The following is a 19,731-nucleotide window of genomic DNA, read 5'->3' on the forward strand; positions in this document are numbered from 1 at the left end:
AGAATTGCTAGACCTTGACAGGAAAAATTTTAAAGGTCAGGTTTTTTTTTTTCTTTTACCCTATTTAGCACAGTACTCGGGTAGGCCCGTTCTCTAACGTCTGAGTAAAACCCCACTCGGGGCTTCACTTCACTGCCACGTCATCGCTTTTTCTGTCTATCCTAGTGCCTTCTGCTTCCTCAAATTGGCCCTCCCACCTCCTCCCATTGTAAAGAGAAGATGGAACCCACATTAGTCCAAGGGAAGGGCGGACACACAGCAGAAGGTAGGGTTCCGCAGGGGGCACCCAGGAAACAGTACGACCCTGGCAACTGTAAGACAGTGAACTGCCTCCCCCCATGAGCATCCAAGACAGCGCCGCGACCTTGGGAAACCTTGCTCTTTGAGTTCGTGTCAGGAACTACAAGACCAGAATAAATCGGTTTAAGCAGGGACAGACCAGAATGTCGAGTGGGTTTTAAAAAAAAGGAAATCTGCACTTTAGTCTAGAAGGGAATCAATGCTCTATTAGGGCCAACCAGAAATCTCCATGCTTACACGAAAATGCAAGCAAAATGCCTAGAATGGGAAGACTGTGATTCTGAACACAGGGCTCCCTTGCCTGGTAAGATAATAAGTTCAGCTTTGTTTTTACTGAATTGGTGGTCTTATTATCAATTGTAATCAACTCTACAAATAATCAGAAGTTGTTCTAACACATGAACAGGAAAAATAACACAAACAAAACGGGGCCTAGAAACAATACCCAACTCACAGAGCAGGAAGTGACAGCTCCTATCTGCCTCACCTGGCACAAAGCCGGCCTTCATGGGTGCTGAACCAGCCCAGGATGCCCGTCTAGGATGTAAACAGCCACTGGATTTCTCGTGGAAATGCGCCCTGGGATGAACACACGTGTTGCAGTGGCCAGCAAAACGGGGTGTGCAAGCTGGGTCCTCCTCTTCATACTCCCTGAGAAAATGTTTAATTCCTCTCAAAATTATTACTGTACGTATAGCTTAGTAATTCTCATTTTAAAACGAGAGGAAAAATGCCTTAAAAAATAGGAAACAGCCCTCTGCATCTCCCAGTTTAAAAAGAAATTGTCTTGACTTCCCTAACTGACAAGAATCCAAGTGCATCAGCAGACTCCGGAAGCCTGCATCATGGTGTCCTACTGTGTGCCTGCTAGGAGCCCAGCAGACACTCTGGTCCTCTCTCCAATACAGCAGTCCCAGCCCCTCGGTAAGCTTTGCTTGCTGACTGCCATCTCCTGCTCTCCTGAAAACCCTCCTTTGGACAAGACCCACCTGTTTCTGCAGAGAGCGGACTGGACCAGGTGTAGGACATTGGGTTCTGTTCCCAGCTTGCCACTAGCTGTGTGACCTGAGCAAGTCCTATGACTTCCCTAGACTCCTGTTTCCTTATCTGGAATGTGAAGAGGTTGGGCTAGTTTATTTCTAAGGTTCTTTCTAGCAGTAAAATTTGAAAACCATAATTCCCTACCTTCCATTTTGTCACCTTGTGATTGAGTCCCAGTCAGTAAGAATCCTCACTTCCTCCAAAGCAGACACTCTCTCCTACCCTTAAATTCACACACTTTCCTCAAAAGCATATGGGGAGTGGCAGAACCCGAAGTCTGGCTAGTCCCAGGATATCTACGAGGACAGTCGGAGGGGCCCCCGGAAGACCTCGGACATGGAGTTCACCACCTGCTGGTCTCAGCACCTCTGCATTTCTGCTGGAGAGGAAGCAGCATCACCACACATTAGAGGTGGAAGGAACCTTAGCGATCACTGAGCCGGACCTTCTCTGGTCACAGGTGAAGAAACCAAGCCAGCAAAGTTAGGTGCCTTTCTTTCCCACGGCTGCACAGTGGGTCACGGGGGACAAGTCCAAGGCCTCCTGCCTGGCCTCTCACACCGTGGTCTTTTTACCTCCCCCCACCTCCCTCTGCAGGGCTCTGGGCTCTTTCCCTTGTCCCCTGGCAGACTTCCTCAGGGCCCCACACACTTACAGAGCACCTCTGGGCAATCCCCCAAGCAAGTGTTTTAAACTTTCAAACTGGCACAGCGACCCTGGGAACATTTAGCCTGGCACAGGGACAGTGACAGCTATAGCAAAACACAAAACGATCGATCTTATCAGAGCAGAAACCCATTGGTGTTTTCCCTCTGAAAGCAAAGCTTGCAGCAGCACACAGCTGGTAGATAAGGGTAGGTGAGGGAGAGAGGGAGGGGTCCTGATCTGGTACCTGGCACATAGCTGATATTTGTTGAACAAATTCAAGTTTGCACGTTACCTCTGCTCCATTTGCTTCCTGTCAAAAATTCTGAGTTTACAGTAATATCAGGGATGAGGGTCTCTAAGTCTCTAAGCCAAAATCAGAAACAATGATCTATTTCATACTCTCAATACATGGCTGGGGAAACAACGTGGGTGTGGAGAGAAGAGGCTGGACTTCAGAGTCAGATAAGACCCCAAGGTGTGAACATCTCATCTCCACAACACCGGCCACATTACTGAGCCTTTTTGCCTCAATTTCTACCACACCAGGTCATTTTGAGGTTCTAGTAAGATGGCTGAGATAATGCACAGAAGGTATAGAATTGACTCCATGAAAGTCAGCTCCGTCTTCTCCCCTCAGGGGCTATGGGTGTAGACAGAGAAACCCTTTTTCTACACAAGGCTCCAGGCCATCAGCATCTTCCTCCAAAAGAAGCAAACCATCGACAGAATGCCAACAACGTTATGAAATGACTCAGTATAGTTTTAATAAATATATTCCCATTAAAGTCATCTGATTTTTAAATTACATACAGGGAATGTAGAGTGCAATTCAAGATACACAAGTCAAATATGTTTTATAATAATTCTCCAGATATTGCTTAAACACCAAACACGTATATACGTCTCAATCCTTTCTTGTGAATAAGGAAAGAAGAGAGCTAGGACTAGGAGGAAAAAAAGGATACACTATTTTCTCATCTATAAAATGAGGCTGGGATAGAAGAACAATATGAGTTAGCCTAAACATTATATGATTCCAAGATGCAGAGAAAGAGGGAAATAAGATATAATGACACAGATATTTATCAACCAGAAGACACAGAGTCAGATAGATAAATGCATCAAAATATTTTAATGGCATGACCATGCAATGTTGCTGCCATTAAATATGTTATTGGCAATACCATTTAAAGTTACACTGGTTTTGCAAACTCTGGGCATAGGGACAGAATGTCACCACTTACTCCACAGGAAAAGAAGCTGATCTGGGGGCTGTGAGTTGCCCAGTACTGCTGTGGATATACTGCACATGATGGGGTCGGGTGCGACAATACCACCACTTCTTGACTATCTGGGGTCCAGTTGTTTTTATCTTATTACAAATACAATCTATAAACATTAATGATACAAATATAAAATTTTTGAGCATAGACATGTCTCTAATAGAAACTGACTGAAATCAGCATATCAAGTCTCACATTTACCCCTTCCTCTGCTTCCTAGAAATTGGCATTTGTTAATCTTCATCACAGCAGTCACTGCTTGTTTAAAATGAAGATTCTCAGGGGCCCCACCCCAAATTTACTAAATTAAAATCTCTGTGCCAGGGGCTTGGGAACCTACATTTTAATAAATTCCCCAGATGGATTCTTATCTATACTAAATTGCAAGTCATTTGAACTATCACATAGATCAGCAATAGTGGGAGGTATGCTCCTTCCATGATAAAATTAACACATTAGAATGAGTCATAAAGATAAGGCTTTGTGTATAGACGCACATTATGTAGAAATTTACATATCTATACAAGGTTGTAAGGCGAAGAGAATCAACATTTATCAATTGCCTACTATGGTATAGATCCTGATCAAATTATATATTACTCAATCTTCAAAATAATCCTATTTGAGTTATGGATGGAAAAAGTTGGGCTTAGAGAGAGAGCAACTTTTCTGAAGTCACAAGCCTGGAAAATCGCCCAGCTAGGTTGTGAAACTAGATTTATCTGACCCCAGTCTTCTCATTCCATTGCACTAAGCTCATATGCCCATGAAAACACACATACACATACACACACACACACACACACACACACTCACTCTCTCTCTCTCTCTCTCTCACATCATACAACAGCCGTATGGTAAAAGGCAAAGTAAAATTAAATTACTTTTAGAAAACTTTGCATCCACAGAAATGTAGTTTTTAAAGAACTTTCTATCAACGGATACACTTTGGTCGGTCTGCTGACAAGAGAATTAAGCGTATGACTATCAAAACCTCATTTAACAGTCTGAATTTTAGTAATGAGAAGTGTATTTTGGGGTTTGCTAGGGTCAAACTTAACAGTGATTCTAGATTTGTGCAAACTACAAATTTCTGCAAATAAAACCACTTAATATTCATTCTGCAAGTCATAGTACCTTACAAAGGAAAATGACGACAAAAGTGTGATCTAGCGCTTGTCAACCCAAAGGCCTTCCTGGGCCTCACCCCTCCCCCTCCAGCGTCTAACACTCCAAGCTCCCTCCACCGGGAAACCTCCTTCTGCAGGCTTCTGGAGTCATGTTCTCTTGTGGTTCTTCCTTGCTCTCTTGCCAGACTTCTCTCTGGGTCCTCTCTAAGTCCTTCTTTCTTTTCTCATAAGGCTCCATCCTCAACCTTTGCCTCCCTATATTTTCTCTCTGGAAAATCTCTTCTCCTACTTGTTGACTTTTTCTTATATCCCAATGACTCCCAAACCAGTCCTGGCCTTCCTCTGGAGTGCAAAGCCCTGACCTGTCTGGGGGACGTCATACTTCAACACCTCAAGCTCAGCACCTCTAAACGGCAGCCCCTCATACCTCCTTTCAAGTTTCCTTCATGGGTACCACCACTCTGGAAAGGCCAACGTCAGCTTTAGCTGCTCCTTCTCTCTGAGATGTCAGGTTGTGTCAGTTCTTTCCTTTGCATCTGTTCATTTCCCATTTCACTGCTATCACCCATTTCAGGCCTTCACCCCCCTTTTCCTTGGTGGACTGTGGCAGCCTTCTAACAGGTCTCCCTGTCTCTGGTTTCTGCCCTGCCTTTCCTCTCCATCCCCCCTGAGCTACCCACATGAGTATGCTCCTGATACACAGCCAGGACACTCCCCTGTTCAAATCTCTTCAGTGACTCCTATTGGTTAAAACATTCAAATTTCCCAGCTTGGCATTCACGACTATTATCATTCGGCACTGATTGTTCTCTAGTTTTATTTCCCCCGAAGCCTGTAGAGCCCAGTTCTAACTCAATTGGACTCACTACTTTTCCCCGACTATGGTCCATGCCTCCTTGTTCTCCTGCTCCTCCTCCTTCCTCAAATGTCTCCTCCTCATCTCTTTGATGCAAACTCCACATCCTTCAAGGACTTGCTTAAATGCTTTTTCTCAAGAAAGAGTCCCTCGACTCCTAGGGATAAAGGGACTTCTTCCTCCTCAAATTAGAAAATATCTTTTTTTGACATTTACCACATGGTTATTTCTGCATATTTTATTTCCTCACCTACAAAAGGGGTCTGAGAGGAAAAGGACCAGATCCTTTTGCTGCAGAATTCTCCATTCTCTCTAGCACAGTGTCATACTCCTAGAAGGTACACAACATTTGCTGTAAAACATTTACAGAACTCCTAAAAGTTTGCAAAGCACATTCACATTCAACATCTCATTTGTTCTATTTGGAGCTTAAGTTTATTACAAGTAGCTTCAAGACTTACAATCTGATTTCTGTTGTTTAAGGCAATTATTGGAGCTACCCCTAACTCTGCACCTTGTAAACTAAAGCATCTCTTTACTTGCTTTACTTTCCAACACTCCGAGTCCTGTGGGGCCCACAAAGCTAAAAGAGGAGAACATTTCGAGTCAGAGAAGGTCCCTTTGCCCAATTGCTTTTTTTCTCTGCCTATAGATGAAATGTACAAACAAAAGGCCTCTGTAAGCAGGTGACAGTCACGGCAAAATCAAAACTTAAAAGAGAAGTAAGAAATTCCTTTCTGAAGATTTCAAGATTTTAAAAAAGATTTTCCTATATATCCAGTTGGAGTCCTATGTACGGGTCAATCTCCAACATCCTTGGAGATTGATATTCTTGGAGACTGATATTCTAGCATGTGAACAACAGAAAATCTCCAACAGTTGAACAATAATTCCTTGCTAAGAGACTGAGCACGATTACCACGATTGTGAAAACAGAGGAATATGTTTGGTCTTGAATATCCAGTGCCCACAGGAGCTCAATAAACACCTGCTGAATGAACAAAGAAGTGAATGAACTCAGAGAAGGCCTTACCGGTGCTTATAAAGTGAAAAGTATAAGTTTTCATGGATGGATGCAAGTGTATGTTAAATTTGAAAAAAAAGAAAAATTGCACTGAGGGGCAAGAACTGTGATATGGCAGCTACTTAGGTCTCTTCCTGTGACAGCTCCCAGTCTGACTGCTGGAGATGCAGGGGAAGGAGGGGTGAACGGCAGGCATTGCCCCTCCAACTACGCCTCTTTGGAGTTTAGGTTGCAAGCTCCTTGAACTTTGTGGTCCCGGCATCGTGTTCAGCATACAGAATGTGCACCATAAATGTCATATGAGATGCAAAGCCCTCCATGACCTGCCCGCATTTTCACATTTGAATCCTTCACATCTATTCTTCCTAACCTCATAAAGGTGTTGTGAGGACTAAATAAAAATACAGCACTTAAAGCCCTTAGCATACTGCCTTGCATGCACACACACAAACAAGTGCTTGTTAAGGGGCAGTTGTTACGATCACCATCCGGGGCTTTGTATATGCCTCAAAGGCCAAGTTGAGTATGCTGGGCTGTCAGTACTTGTCTGCACAAACCACAAGTGACCTGGGGGCGGACTCTTCACGTCCGCATCCTCAGTGCCCAGCACGGAGCTCACCCCCAGCAGGCCCTGAAGCTGGTTGTACCACTGAGCAATTGGGGTCCAAGTGCCAGTCCTGCCTTCACCCCAGCCCACTGGTCACCCTGAAGAGCCATTTAAACGCTCTGGGCCTCAGTGGCGACTGTGGGTCCTTCCGGCCTGAAGAAGCTAGAGATCTAGAAGAGACTTAGAGACGCTCCCATGACAGTCAGCGGCAGTGCAGTAAGAAGCCAGTTGTCCTGAAGCCCGTTCACTTAGCTCCCCCTTCATCACAGGGCCTCACACACCATGTCTCCTTCATAACAGTTCCCTTAAATGTCATTGTCGCTTTGTAATCCCCAAACCTGGTAGATCACTGGCACAAATCATATGCCCCTTGGGAGTCCTTCAGCCCCTCAGAAAAACCATTTCCTATTTCATGTAGACTAAGGAGAGACACAAATCCGGTTACCTCAGTTAGAACAGACCAGCCTTAACAGAGTTAGTTTCTCGTGCTTTGGAAGAAATCACTTGGAAATCCTTGGTTCTGAGTCCTCCATCGCCTCCACATCAAGATCTAAAAAAAGGAAAAAGAAAAAGCACAGTGTCCCATGACCAGCTGCCAGGATGTGCTGTTTCAGCAACAACAGTAAGTGCAATTAGCATGTGTATTGAACACCTACTACAAGCCAAGCACTGAGCAGAGTGATTGACATATGTGACCTCACACAGTCTTCATAATACCCCCAGGATGCAGGAGACATCCCCTCACTTACAGCCACACAAAAAGAGGCTCTGAGAGGTCACGGAATCTGTTCAAGGTCATACAGCTGGTTTATGTTAGACCTGGGACTTACACGCAGGTTCAACTGATTCCAAAGCCTGGGTTATTAACCTGTAACTCAGGGTTTTAAAAACTTTTTGACAGTGACCCACCGTTTTAAAAAATTACATTATATAAACTGAAACCTCAAAGTCTCAAAACAATGCTTACTCTTACCACATGCAATGCACTCTATTTTCTATTCCATTCTTTTCTAAAATTGCATTACATAGCCTATATCTTTAAGAAAAATTCCAGTAGTAACCCACTAGACTGATTTCTCAATCTTCTAATGGGTCCCTACTCTTGTTGGGAAAAACACTACACTTAGATATAGTACCTCACTAGAAGTCTCTCTGAAACCCGGACTAAATCCTATGTTTTTTAACCATGAGAACCTGACCGAGTGGTTGAGCTTCATAATCAGGAGAAAAGTCCTTAACTTTTAAAATATGTATAAGGCACCATAACACAGGTCATCTAGAATGGATCCTTAGAAGGGATATTCAATTAGGGCCAAAGTCCAGACTGGAACCAGTCACTTACCTACAGCAGAACGGGAGCTATAAAGTGGAACCGCGGACAGACTACAGCCTCAGGTGATTTACTAGACACCCTGCAAAGAAGTGGCTAACAGCGGGCGGTCGTGCTGCACCAGCAGAGCAGACCTAACTACTGCAGGAGTAGGAGGCTGAGATTGCTAACCCCTGGGGGCAGGGCTCTGCCTTTGCGTGTCCCATTCAATTCCAGGGGCTTCGTGTGGAGCCAGGGAAATCCTTAGGCTCTTGCAGGGTCAGGACTGGGGTCCGAGTCGCAGTCGGGGGAGGGGAAGTGCGACTGTCAGCGCAGTTCCGGAGCCCGCTGGACCTGAGCCCACAGCGTCCCTGGCCCTCGGCTGCGCATTTCCCCCGGCCCCGGCCCTCCAGCACGGCCGCGCGGCGGGGCCACTGGACGCGGCGAAACTGCCCGGCGCCGCCGCCGAGCAGCCCTCCCCGGGGCCGGGCACCTGCGGGCGCGGGGCCCCCGCGGGGCTGCCTCTCCGGCGTCGGCGAGCCGACAGCCTGCGCCAGGGTTTCCTGGCCAGGTTTCGGGGCTCCCTCCCGTGGAGGGGGGGTCAGGCCGGCCGCGCTCGCCCCCCGGCCCGCGCGCAGCCCCTGCGAAGGGCACTTACAGGGCTGGGCTCCGCCGCCGCGAGCGCGCCTCCCCGGGGGTCCATGGCGCTTCCGACCCGCGAGTCCGGCCGCCGCGCCGCGCAGCACCGCCCAGAAAATGGACGCCGCGGCTCGGCTCTGCCGGCCCGCCCCCGGCGCGGGAGAGGCCGCGGCCCGCCCGGGAAGAGGTCGGCCCGACCCTCAGCCCGCGGGCCGGGGCGCCGGGCACCGCGCGCCGAGGACCAGGCCTCGGGAGGGCAGCGGCGGCCCGGGCGGGGCCCGCACGACGGCCCGCCAGGCCCGGACACCCCCCCGGGTGCGACGGGGGCCCCACGACGGCCCGCCAGGGCCGGACCCCACCAAGGGGCAGCGGCCTCCAGCTCCTCTTCGGGGAACACAATTCAAAACCTGAGGGAGGACAACCCAGTGAGGGGTCTACGGCCACGGAGCCTCATCACCATCCGCACAAGGCCGGGCTCCGCGGACCGGGCCCTGGGTTCCAGATGCAGATCCCAGACAGCAACCAAACCCTGCACAATTGAGAGGCAGGATTCGGAGAAAGTCAAGTGCAGTTTTAATTTAATCAAATTCTCAGGAATAGGGTGTCACCTGCGCTTTCCCATGGCTGTCAGGAGAGGCCTAGGTCGATTTTCCCAACATGGTACAAAAGCTAATACCCGTGAAAGACGCACTCCTCTACCTTAAATAAAGGGGCACGCCTGCCTGCTAGGATCTTTCTTCCAAGATTCAGGGACTGCTCACTGAAAAGGCATTTACTGAGGCCTGCCACAAACTCGCCTTGCGGAGCTAACACCTTAGTGCACTAACAGACAGGTTTTGTTTGCTTGTCTAAAAAACCATCCATGTTTCCTGTGTTTTGGTAGTACGAGTCTTATTTTAAATTTTCTTTAGAAAAGATTCACTTCTAGGTTAGAACTTAAAAGGACAAAAAGTCTGTTCTTTGCTTGACTTATATCCTGTTTTTAGCTTGGAATACAGTGAGTTTGCAATTCTGCATCCCAGTTCCTGACCATGTTTTAAGAATGTGGTCATTTTGATGAGTAAAGTAGATCCAATATTCAATACAAAGCCAGTAAAACATTTTAAATAATCAAGGAAAACGATATTGACTTAAAGTCAAATTAAAGAATTGTAATTTAAAAATCAAGGCAGGGTTTTGAAGGCTGGCAGGTTGGGCAACATGCACACACATGTGCACACAGCTGGCAGTTCCCAGCCTCCTCAAGGCCAAGCACCCTTTATTTTCTCTCCATAGGCCACATGTTTAAAAAGAGCTATTCCACAAAATTGCATTTATTAACTAAGGATTCATCTTCCCACTTAAAAAAACAACAACCCTGCAGTGTGTTTGTATATATAACCACCAATCAGAGCTTCTACAAAACCTGAGCTAACCTGTTGTTAATCGTGGATTCCAACCTAAAGAAACTTGCGGTCTGATTGCAAGTTGATGGGTTTTCATTGATGCTTTTGGAAACGGTGAAAATCATTTGGGGACCTCCAAGAAAACTGAGGCAGATGAATTAGGAACTACAGGCTGGGAAGTGCCAGTGTGAGGCATTGCTCTCTGGGCTTTCCCAGGATTGGAAGGTGAGAAGAGCAAGGCAATTTGGCCTTTGGAGTCTGCCTGCTTGGGTTTAAAGCCCAGCTATGTCACTTACAAGGCCACTCACTGTGTAATTTTAGGCAAGTGACTTAAGCTCCCTGAGCCTCGGCTTCCTCATCTGTAAAATTGGGCTAATTTTAATATCACGCTTACCACATAGGACTTTTTGATGATTAAATGGAATAATACTTGTGAAGCATCTACAGTACTGCTTGGCACACAGTGAGCACTCTGTAAGTGTAAGCTGTTGTGGCTGTTAGCGCTGGAAGTCAAGTATTCAGAGCTCTACATTCCTACCATCCAAGTGGTAGGAATCCGTGTTTAAAAGCAACCTTTATATCCTAGAAATTTTCCATGGGTAAGCTGCCAGGGTCACATGGTGAGTGACATAGAGGGATTTAAACACAGGTCTGACTCCACAGTCCACTTTCTGTGCTGCTAACATGTTCCAGGTGGTACCTGGATCAGACGCTGTCAACAGCTTGTTAAGGGTGAAATCGGCTCTGGCTTTCCTAAGAGGCTTAGCAAGTGAATGGCTCCTTACATCCACTTGGGAATTCACAAACAGTGGCATTTATTTCTCATTAGAGCCAAATGTTTCTCCAGAAGTGAGTAGATTTCCCCAAATTGTTATTAATAACTAAAATATCATGGCAACAGTTTTAAACTCCACAGCCTAAAACTTACATAATCAGCCCGTCCTTCAAAATTTTCCACCCTTCCTCATAACTAGTGGCAGATTCTCTCTCTTAATCATTTTTCTGAGTATGGGGAACTATCTGGAAATTTCCAGGAACGTCCCCACTTGTGATCATTTTGTTCTTTTCTATAAAGATTTATTCTTTTCAAGACAACTAACCGTAATATATTTTTTATATCTTTATAATACTTTTCACTTCAATACATTTACAAATAAGAAAAAACATCCTAAGACTTTCAAGATTCTCTCCTCTCAAATTTCTACCATTTCTTTAACATTTCTGCAGCATGGCCCTCAGCCTTTTCCAGTGGCCTTTTCTAGGAGGCTTTCCTCGTTTTCTACCTCATTTCATTTAACCCCCCGACACAACCTCTGCTATGCTACAACCGCCTGCTTTCACTTTCTGATTTAGGACTAACAGCCAATTTAACATTTACTGCTCCCCTTTTCTTTCTTTTCAATATTATCATAATTATCATAAAGGTTCAATATTATCTTCGTTGATTTATGATGGGGTTATGTCCTGATAAACTCATCATAAGTTGAAAATATTGTAAATCGAAAATGCATTTAATACACCTCATCTACCAAACACCATAGCTCAGCCTAGCCTACCCTAAACATGCTCAGAACACTTACATTAGCCTACAGTTGGGCAGAATCATCTCACACAAAGCCTATTTTATAATAAAGTGTTGAATATCTCATGTAATTTATTGAATACTGCACTGAAAGTATAAAACAGAAGGCTTGTCAGTGTATTGGTTGTGTATCCTCATGATCACATGGCTGACAGGGAGCCGTAGGGGCTGCCGCTGCCCAGCACCACGGCAGAGTATCGAACCGCATCTCACTAGCCTGGTAAAAGATCAAAATTCAAAATACGGTTTCTACTGAATGTGTTTTGCTTTTGCACCATCGTAAAGTTGAAAAATAGTAAGTTGAACCACCGTAAGTCGGGGACCATCTGCATACAAAAAGACCAAAGGGTTGTCTCTTTTAAACCCACTTTCTTCTTTGTTTCCCACCGTAGGTTAGGAATCTATAACTCATCCTGCCTCCCATATTTGCAGCGCTCTGTTAATTTAATTTATTGTTTTACTTTTCTTCTCTCTTTCCCTCATCCTGGGCATCCACCAAATTCTATCACTTGGCCTCTCCTTTTGTGGCTGCTTATCTCTTTCCCTTCAAGCATTTTAAGAAAGTCCCTGTTCAAATCATTTCCTCTAATCTCCACCACATTCCTGAAAGGGCTCTTAGTATGTTGTGTTGAGAAGTCTGCCAAAGCCCCAGAAGAGGCAGAGTTTAGAACAGGGGTGTTGACTTCCAGTGCCCCCAGGAGCCAGGCAGGAAGTAGTGTGAACTGGGGCCTATGGGATAGTTCATGTCCTACCTAAATGGGGAATGGCGGTGCCAGCCCCAGATCGATTGTTGCCAGGTGGGAATGCCAGATCGGCAGAATTTTCCAGTGAAGCCAAAATCAGGATTTTTATATAAAATCCTGAATGAAATGTTGACTACTTAAAAAAAAAAAAGGAATCTGAATCTGATCAAGCCTCTAACTGTAACTACCAATTTACAGAAAATCTCTGAGACAGAAGAACTTGTCAAACAGCACCAAGGAATGCAATCGTCAAATTTAAGATTGTGGGAAACTCTGTGGGTCAAACAAACTGTTTCTTTGACAAATTTTTTGTAGCAATAGGAGGGACAAAAGAAAGAGAGGGAGGGAAACCTATAGATTAAAGGAAATTTAAGGGAATATCAATTGCACTGTAAGGACCTTATTTGGAATTGTGCTCAAATAAATTGTTTTTTTTTTAAACATGACCTAATTGGACAAATTAGGTCAAATTAGGATAAATGCTGACTATGATGTTAGATGTTATTAAAGAATTATTGTTATTTGCTGATATGATAATGATACTGTGGTTATTTTTCTTAGTAATCCACATTTTTAAAATGTATTTTTTTTAGTAATTCACATTTTTAAAACTTCTTATTTAGAAATATTTCAAAATTATGAAAGAATTACAAGAATAGAACCCAAAAAAATCTCCTATATACGTTCCACCCATACCTATCTATTATTTTTTTCCTGAACCATTTGTAAGTCACAGACATCATTCTCTCTTACTCCTAAATACTTTAGCATTTATTTCCTTAGAAAAAGGGCTTTCTCTTAATATCCTTATCTCTAAATATTTTCATATGATTCTCTAAAAGATAAAGTGAGATGATGTCTGGGATTTGCTTCAAAATAACACAGGAGGGACTTCCATGAAACAAGATCAGCCGGCCACTGAGAATTGTTGAAGCCGGGCCATGGCTACGTGGGCGTTCATTAAACCAGTCTTTCCATATTCTACATACGTTTAAAATTTTCATAATAAAATTCTAAAAGATTATATTAATGAAGGCTTTAAAATGATATATTAACTGAACAAAAATAAGATACAAAATGACTACAAAGTATTGTCTCAACTATAAAAAAACAGACACCATGCTTAGATAAAGACTGAAAGAATACATGCCAAAATGTTAACATTCCAAATTATTTCACAGTAGGTAGATATTACGTTTATAATTAGAAGGAAAAAGATAATGCAATTAAAAAATTAGAAAACAAAAGCATTGGCCACTGATTCAATTAAAACTGTTGTTAAAAGACAAACAAAACACATCTGTGGGCTGGACTGGCCAACGGGCTCCAGTTTGCAGACTTTGAATTAGAAAATGGGTCCACAGTCTGTGGCCTGGGGGCCAAATTCCACCCGCCACCTGTTTCTGCACAGCCTGCAAGCTGAGCCTGGTTCTTACCATTTTAAATGATTGAAAAAAAATCTAAAGAAGAATAATATTTCATGATGTGAAAATTACATGAAATTCAAATTTCAGTGTCCATAAGTGAAGTCTTATTGGGATACAGCCACAGTCATTCATTTCTGTATCTATGGTAGTACCTATATTATTATTGTTATACTTAATATTATATATTATTATATTTTGAATTGCGTCAATAAAAAGTTTGTGGAAAGTTGTTTTCTCCATTGTTATATAAACACCTACATAATATCTTCAATTTTGCCTCGATCCACAAAGCCTAAAATATTTATTATTGGACCCTTTACAGAAAAAAATTTTCAAACCCTTGGTTTAGAACTAGGCTTCCCCTGTGAGCTAAAAGCAGCTTGGTGTAGTAGAAAGAGCACTGGAGTAGGAGTCAAGCAGGGCCACTTAACTCTCCAAGTGACTGGAGAAGTCACAGCTTCACTGGACCACAGTTCTTTCGAAGATAGAATAAAGTGGTTCTCCTGGAGACCTAGGAATTCAAACCATCAGAATATCCACTGGGGATGGCTTAACAGGCACTCAGACTAGGGCTGGAAATACTGGTGAAGAGCAAGGAAGGACAGGCTTTGAGGGCTCCAAAAGCAACATGCTGCTGTGGGCAACGTGACTTTGGGAAAAAGAGTTTCTAAAATCTGCAGCTTAAAACAGGTATTTTGGGTCTATCTCCAGTCTGAGCTTTGCAGAAGACCAAAAGCACCCGGTCACAGCACATGTAAAAGGTCTACTCCTTTAATTTAAAGCTTAATCCAGACCTAGTAGAGCGATAGCGGGAAGGGGGGCTCTCTGGCATCCTCAGCGTGTAGAAGAGGAACCTTGGGATGCAGACTTCATAAGACTCTGGGATAAATCACCTTTAAGGACCTCAATCTGTAGGTTCTTCATAATGGCCAAGGTGGGACAACTATGCAGCAAGGCCAACGTTAGGACTGAAGCCAGACAGAACATCAGAGCACCCAGTCCCTACACAGCAGGCCTGCAGCCTGCATTTCAGGGGCTCTCCCAAGACTTTCTAATTGCAGCCCTCCCCACTCCTTCTGCCTTGTACCCTGCACCCTCAGCTTCAGGGTGTGGCCCCAGCATCTCCCTTTGTTCGCCTGCCTGCCTCCTGACTGCGCCCTTTGTTCCCTCTTATTTTCTGCACCGCTCCCTCTGCCCCCTCTGTCCTCTCACTCTGCAGTCTTCTCCATCTCCCCATTTTGCCTCCCAGATGACAATCCCATTGTCTTCCCCAATATCCTGCATTTTCTAGAGAATTTTTCAATGATGTAGCCCATCTCGTTCTCTACTAAAGGTTCCCCTCTTCCCTTCCACAGCTCAAGAAAACAAGAGAAAAGGGAAAAAAATTACAAGGGCACTGCCCTTCTGGGATTTAACCACATTCTCAGCTGGTGGCTTTTGTTTTCTCGACTCACTGGCTTGTAAGGCCCTCGGGGCAGGGACTCCACGTCACGCTCAGGCTGGGGAAGATGGGCAGGAATGTGAGGCCTTAATTAGAGCAAGGCCTCAGACAGGGGAGAAGATTTCAGCAGGCAAAAGGAAAAGGAATTTCAAAATATCCATTTGGCAGCAATAACCACAGGGTAAGGGAAAGGTTTATTTTATTACATAAAGAAAATCATGAAAGCTGCTTTTCACGAACACAAAAAGAATATTTACATTGGCATTTCTAAAACAAAACAGAACCAGAAAATAAACCCCCTCCACATGCCAAATATAGTGAGTGTAGAAAGCAAGTGCTAGTCTGAACCCTGAACAGGAATACCTGCAGAAGCAAGGAAGCCAGTAAGGGAAAAAATGCAAAATGAGTTACAAGATCAAAAGAGCAATTTTCTGGTCAATGAGACGCTTAGGCCACGGCAGAGCCGTGCTGGGATCACCTAACAAAGACAAGTGTTTTGGCGACTGGTCTTTGATTTACCTGCTGCCCATAAAGCCTTCGACAGAACAGCCAGCAGGGAGAGCCCCATTGTCAGCCAGGAAAGGTAAACAAGCAGGAGCATCTTGCCTGCATCACAAATTCAAATTTTTGCGTTCAAGGGCTTCTCAGCTTAACATCTGCTCCTGAATGCAAAAGAGTGGCAGCCGTTATCGAGGTCACCTGGCAATACAGGCAGACCAGCTTGGAGCAGGGCAGCCAGACATACGGTGGCTTATTAGGAGCCAAGACATCTTGGGAAGGTGATGAGGGCAAGACACAGAGTCCTAGCGAAGAACCATCCTTGCCATCGGCTGAGATGCCCTGAAACCGAAGGGTGCCCTTCAGAGAACAGTATAAAAGGCCATTAAGAGAACAGCACGCCATTCATTTCTTTCTAGATCAGAGAAGATACACAATTGTGCCTGTCTACACAACATTCTAGCCTTATATAGAACACTGGACTGGAGTTTCATGTCCTGTTCCATTCTGCCTGGGTTGTAGCAGTGTCTGCCATGCAGCAGATGCTCAACAAATGCTCGAAGACGTGCACTGAACTGTTGAAGCTCCCTCTCCCACTAACGGGCGATACTATACTACAAAGGGCTAGAACATTCTTCATGCAGTGGCATTTCATGGCTAGTCGAGACCAAACGAAGTGTAAGGAGTCAGCCAGGCCTCCTTTAACTTGTGATAAGCAAACTCCACTAAATTATGAATCAATTTTAGAAGATGCTTCCGAAACATTCGAAGGTTTCTAACTTGTATATATAGCAAACCTATCCGTTTGTTCATGGACCTTCATCAGCAGACTAACCTAAAAGGCATAAAATAGTTCTGGTTCTTAAGAAGAATTTTCTTAGTATTATTTGCTCAAATAGAGAAATATCACTCCAAGCAGTAAGGTCTTTAGAAAGCCACCAACAGTCAAAGAGGTCTGCAGAACTGAAGAGTTTTAGGCATTAGAGGACAATGACAATTTATTGGCAAGATGGGACAGACCCCTCCACTATTTGCCTTTGAAAAAAATTAAAGGAAATGGCTATCTCAATGTTTTGCCATGAGTTTAAATTCTAGAGTTCTTATGAAAAATAAAGCAAGAGGCTTCCCAGAAATTTCCTTGTTCCCTGTTTCCTTGTTTCTTCCGTGGATTTCTTGGGTTAGTGCCGAATCTGTGCCAGAATTTCATTACCACCTAGGACTGCAATACCCAGAGTTTCACTACGCCTTCTCAGGCAGTTTCCGCGTGAGACTGGGTCAAAGGCAATGACTTCACTGGCACCAGGTCCTAGGAATTTGACTACAACCAGCCATGGGGGCCTGGCCCCCCTTCTCACTTCAGGGGAAGCTTACCTAAGTAAGGCTCAATGCACAAAGTCATCGGACCTGGCTCTAACGGAGCGGCAGTTACACAAGAAAGGAAAGTCTGCACTTTGAGCACGAGCACACCTCTGTCTGAGAATGCTCCCCATCAGATCTTCACCTGGCTGGATCCATCTTACCATGCAGGCTTCCACTGAAATGCCACCTCCTCAGGAATACTTTCCCTGGCCAACCATTGTAAAGTGACTCTCCTCCTTCCAACACGTCACCTTTGCTTTTTTAAATTTAAGTTTATTTTTCATCTTTGCACTTGTCTAATTGTCTACATATTTATTTCCCCTTCCCACCCCACACTTCCCCACCACACTAGAGGGAGGTCCATGAGAAGCAGGCTCTAGTCTCTCTTGATCATTGCTATATTTCCAGCCTCTGAAGTATGTCTGACACATAGTAGATGGTCAATAAGTGTGTGATCAAATGGTTAATTACCAAGAAAACTGTTAAGAACAGCATTTCCCTTGGAAGGGAGCTGTTAGAATGGACCATATGGTACTAGGAACTCAAAGGCTTAGCATGATCTAGTACTAAAGAGAAAGGTGCTAGATCTTTTTCTAGGTTCTTCTCCCCATATCAACCAGCTCTAAGACGCAGTCTGGCTACCAATCCGTCTATGGGGGATCCACGGAAATGTCTGAGGTAGATCAACACCACTATAGTAGCAAGAAATGTAATCTCTTTTAATTAGAAGATACTGACACAACAGATATCAACTTGAATGAAGATATTCTAGTTGACTGAATGTAATGCTTCCCGTTTACCCAAGTAAACAGATCATTATGGATAAATTAAAAAAAAAAAAGCAAAATAAAAAGCCTGAATTAAGGCTTGGAAAAACATTTCCTATTCTCCAAAGAAAAAAAGAGTTGAGAATTTTATATTATAAATCATTCAGGCAGAAAACCACAGATTTGCCCATTTTCTTTTGGTGAAAACAAAGCAGTTGTTTGCACATTCTTCCTGTTGCACCTGCTCTGGCCTGCCCAGTATAAACACCTTAGCCAAAAAGCATAAATGGGTTAAGCATGGTGTTAAAAGAGAAACAGGCCCAAAATGGAGTCACTTATGTTAAACCCCACGTTACCAAACCGAGACTTAGTACCTAACTTACAGTTTCAGCTTCTCCCAGGAATAGAATCTTAAACTCATCAATCTGGAATTATCTGGTCAGCACTAACGAGGTCATCTGCCTGACAGACCCTTGCCGTCCCCTAAAGGAAAGTGACCTTGCCACAGCCAATCTGCTCTCTGCTAGTATAACTTGCTTGTCCCGCTCCCTTCTGCCTATAAAAGTCTTCCATTTTGTACAGCTCCTTGAGGCTCCTTTCTCTCTGCTAGATGGGATGTTGCTGAATTCATGAATCATTGAATAAAGCTAATAAGATCTTTAAAATTTACTCAGTTAAATTTTGTTTTTTAACAATAGTCTTTTAAACAATGAGAAGGGGTATAAGTGCCATCCTCTACAATCGGCAGGAAGTGTTTTTGGCTAATCTAGGAAATCCAATAATAACTGTACATGGGTAAGTTTAGAAAAGCTTTGTGTCTTGTAAACGTTTCTGTGAAACATGAAGGCAAAGCATTAAGGCGAAACACAACAAAGTAATAAATAACAATTATTCTCCCGTTCACTGATCTATTTATTAGAATGACAATGGTGCAGTATACTTCCCAACAGTCTTATTTGGCTTTCAAGCCCCTTGAATTGTGTTTAAAATTCTTTTAGGCTAGACCAAGGGCAACATAAAAGAATAATACCACAAAACATCATTAGGTATGAAAATCTACAAGATGATGCAACCATGCTTGAGTTAAAAACAAAAGGATCGAGATTTTATAAAGAAGAAATACACTGTTGAATCTATCAGGCGTTAATTTTTGTGGTAAAACAATTCCATTGCATCCATCTAATCTTGTGATTAAGATTCAGATGGGTTCAAAATGATTAATTTGTATCAGCCTATCAAAATAGAAGCCACTGCAGGTGTAATCTTTCTGAATAGCAATAGTGTCTTAATTACAAACGCCTGGCTCATTATTTGCTCAGGAGCGAATGACAATGAGCATGATTCTACTGCAACCGCTAATGCTACTGGTACTAAAACAAATAGGCAGTACTGAATCAGGTTTCTGACATTTCCCTTCAGCTTACGGTCTTCTGGCTGATGCTATATTCAAAACGTACTTAGCCATTTTAAGTCACAGGCAAGAAGGAAAATGGCTCCCGAACAGTCAAAAAAAAAAAAAAGGTGTTGCAGGAGGGATATTTCACAGCAAGCCCGAAGAACGAAATCACTATGAGATGAATCATGAATCATGTTCTAATATAATTGAGCTAGAGAAAGACTGCAAGCAATATATTTAAGTTGGCCTCAAACAACACAACAACAACAAACCTTTAGCCCATAAGAGGTTTGATT

General features: G+C 43.8%; 1 protein-coding gene across 6 annotated transcripts in view; it reads right to left on the minus strand.

Moving 5' to 3' along the window:
• Window positions 1-19,731, minus strand: part of ZBTB38 (zinc finger and BTB domain containing 38) — a 75,977-nt gene that overhangs the window by 35,940 nt on the left and 20,306 nt on the right. For 3 of the 6 annotated variants that reach the window (XR_009221763.1, XM_058551910.1, XM_058551917.1), the window contains one exon: window positions 7,335-7,439. The gene's annotated coding sequence lies outside the window, so the exon portion shown is untranslated. Of the gene's footprint in view, window positions 1-787; window positions 952-7,334; window positions 7,440-8,231; window positions 8,678-8,856; window positions 8,932-19,731 lie in introns of those variants that run through there. The other 3 variants (XR_009221764.1, XM_058551912.1, XM_058551913.1) reach the window with 3 other exon arrangements.

Source organism: Diceros bicornis, chromosome 2 (genome assembly GCF_020826845.1).
Source record: "Diceros bicornis minor isolate mBicDic1 chromosome 2, mDicBic1.mat.cur, whole genome shotgun sequence".
NCBI classification, from domain to species: Eukaryota; Metazoa; Chordata; class Mammalia; order Perissodactyla; family Rhinocerotidae; genus Diceros; species Diceros bicornis.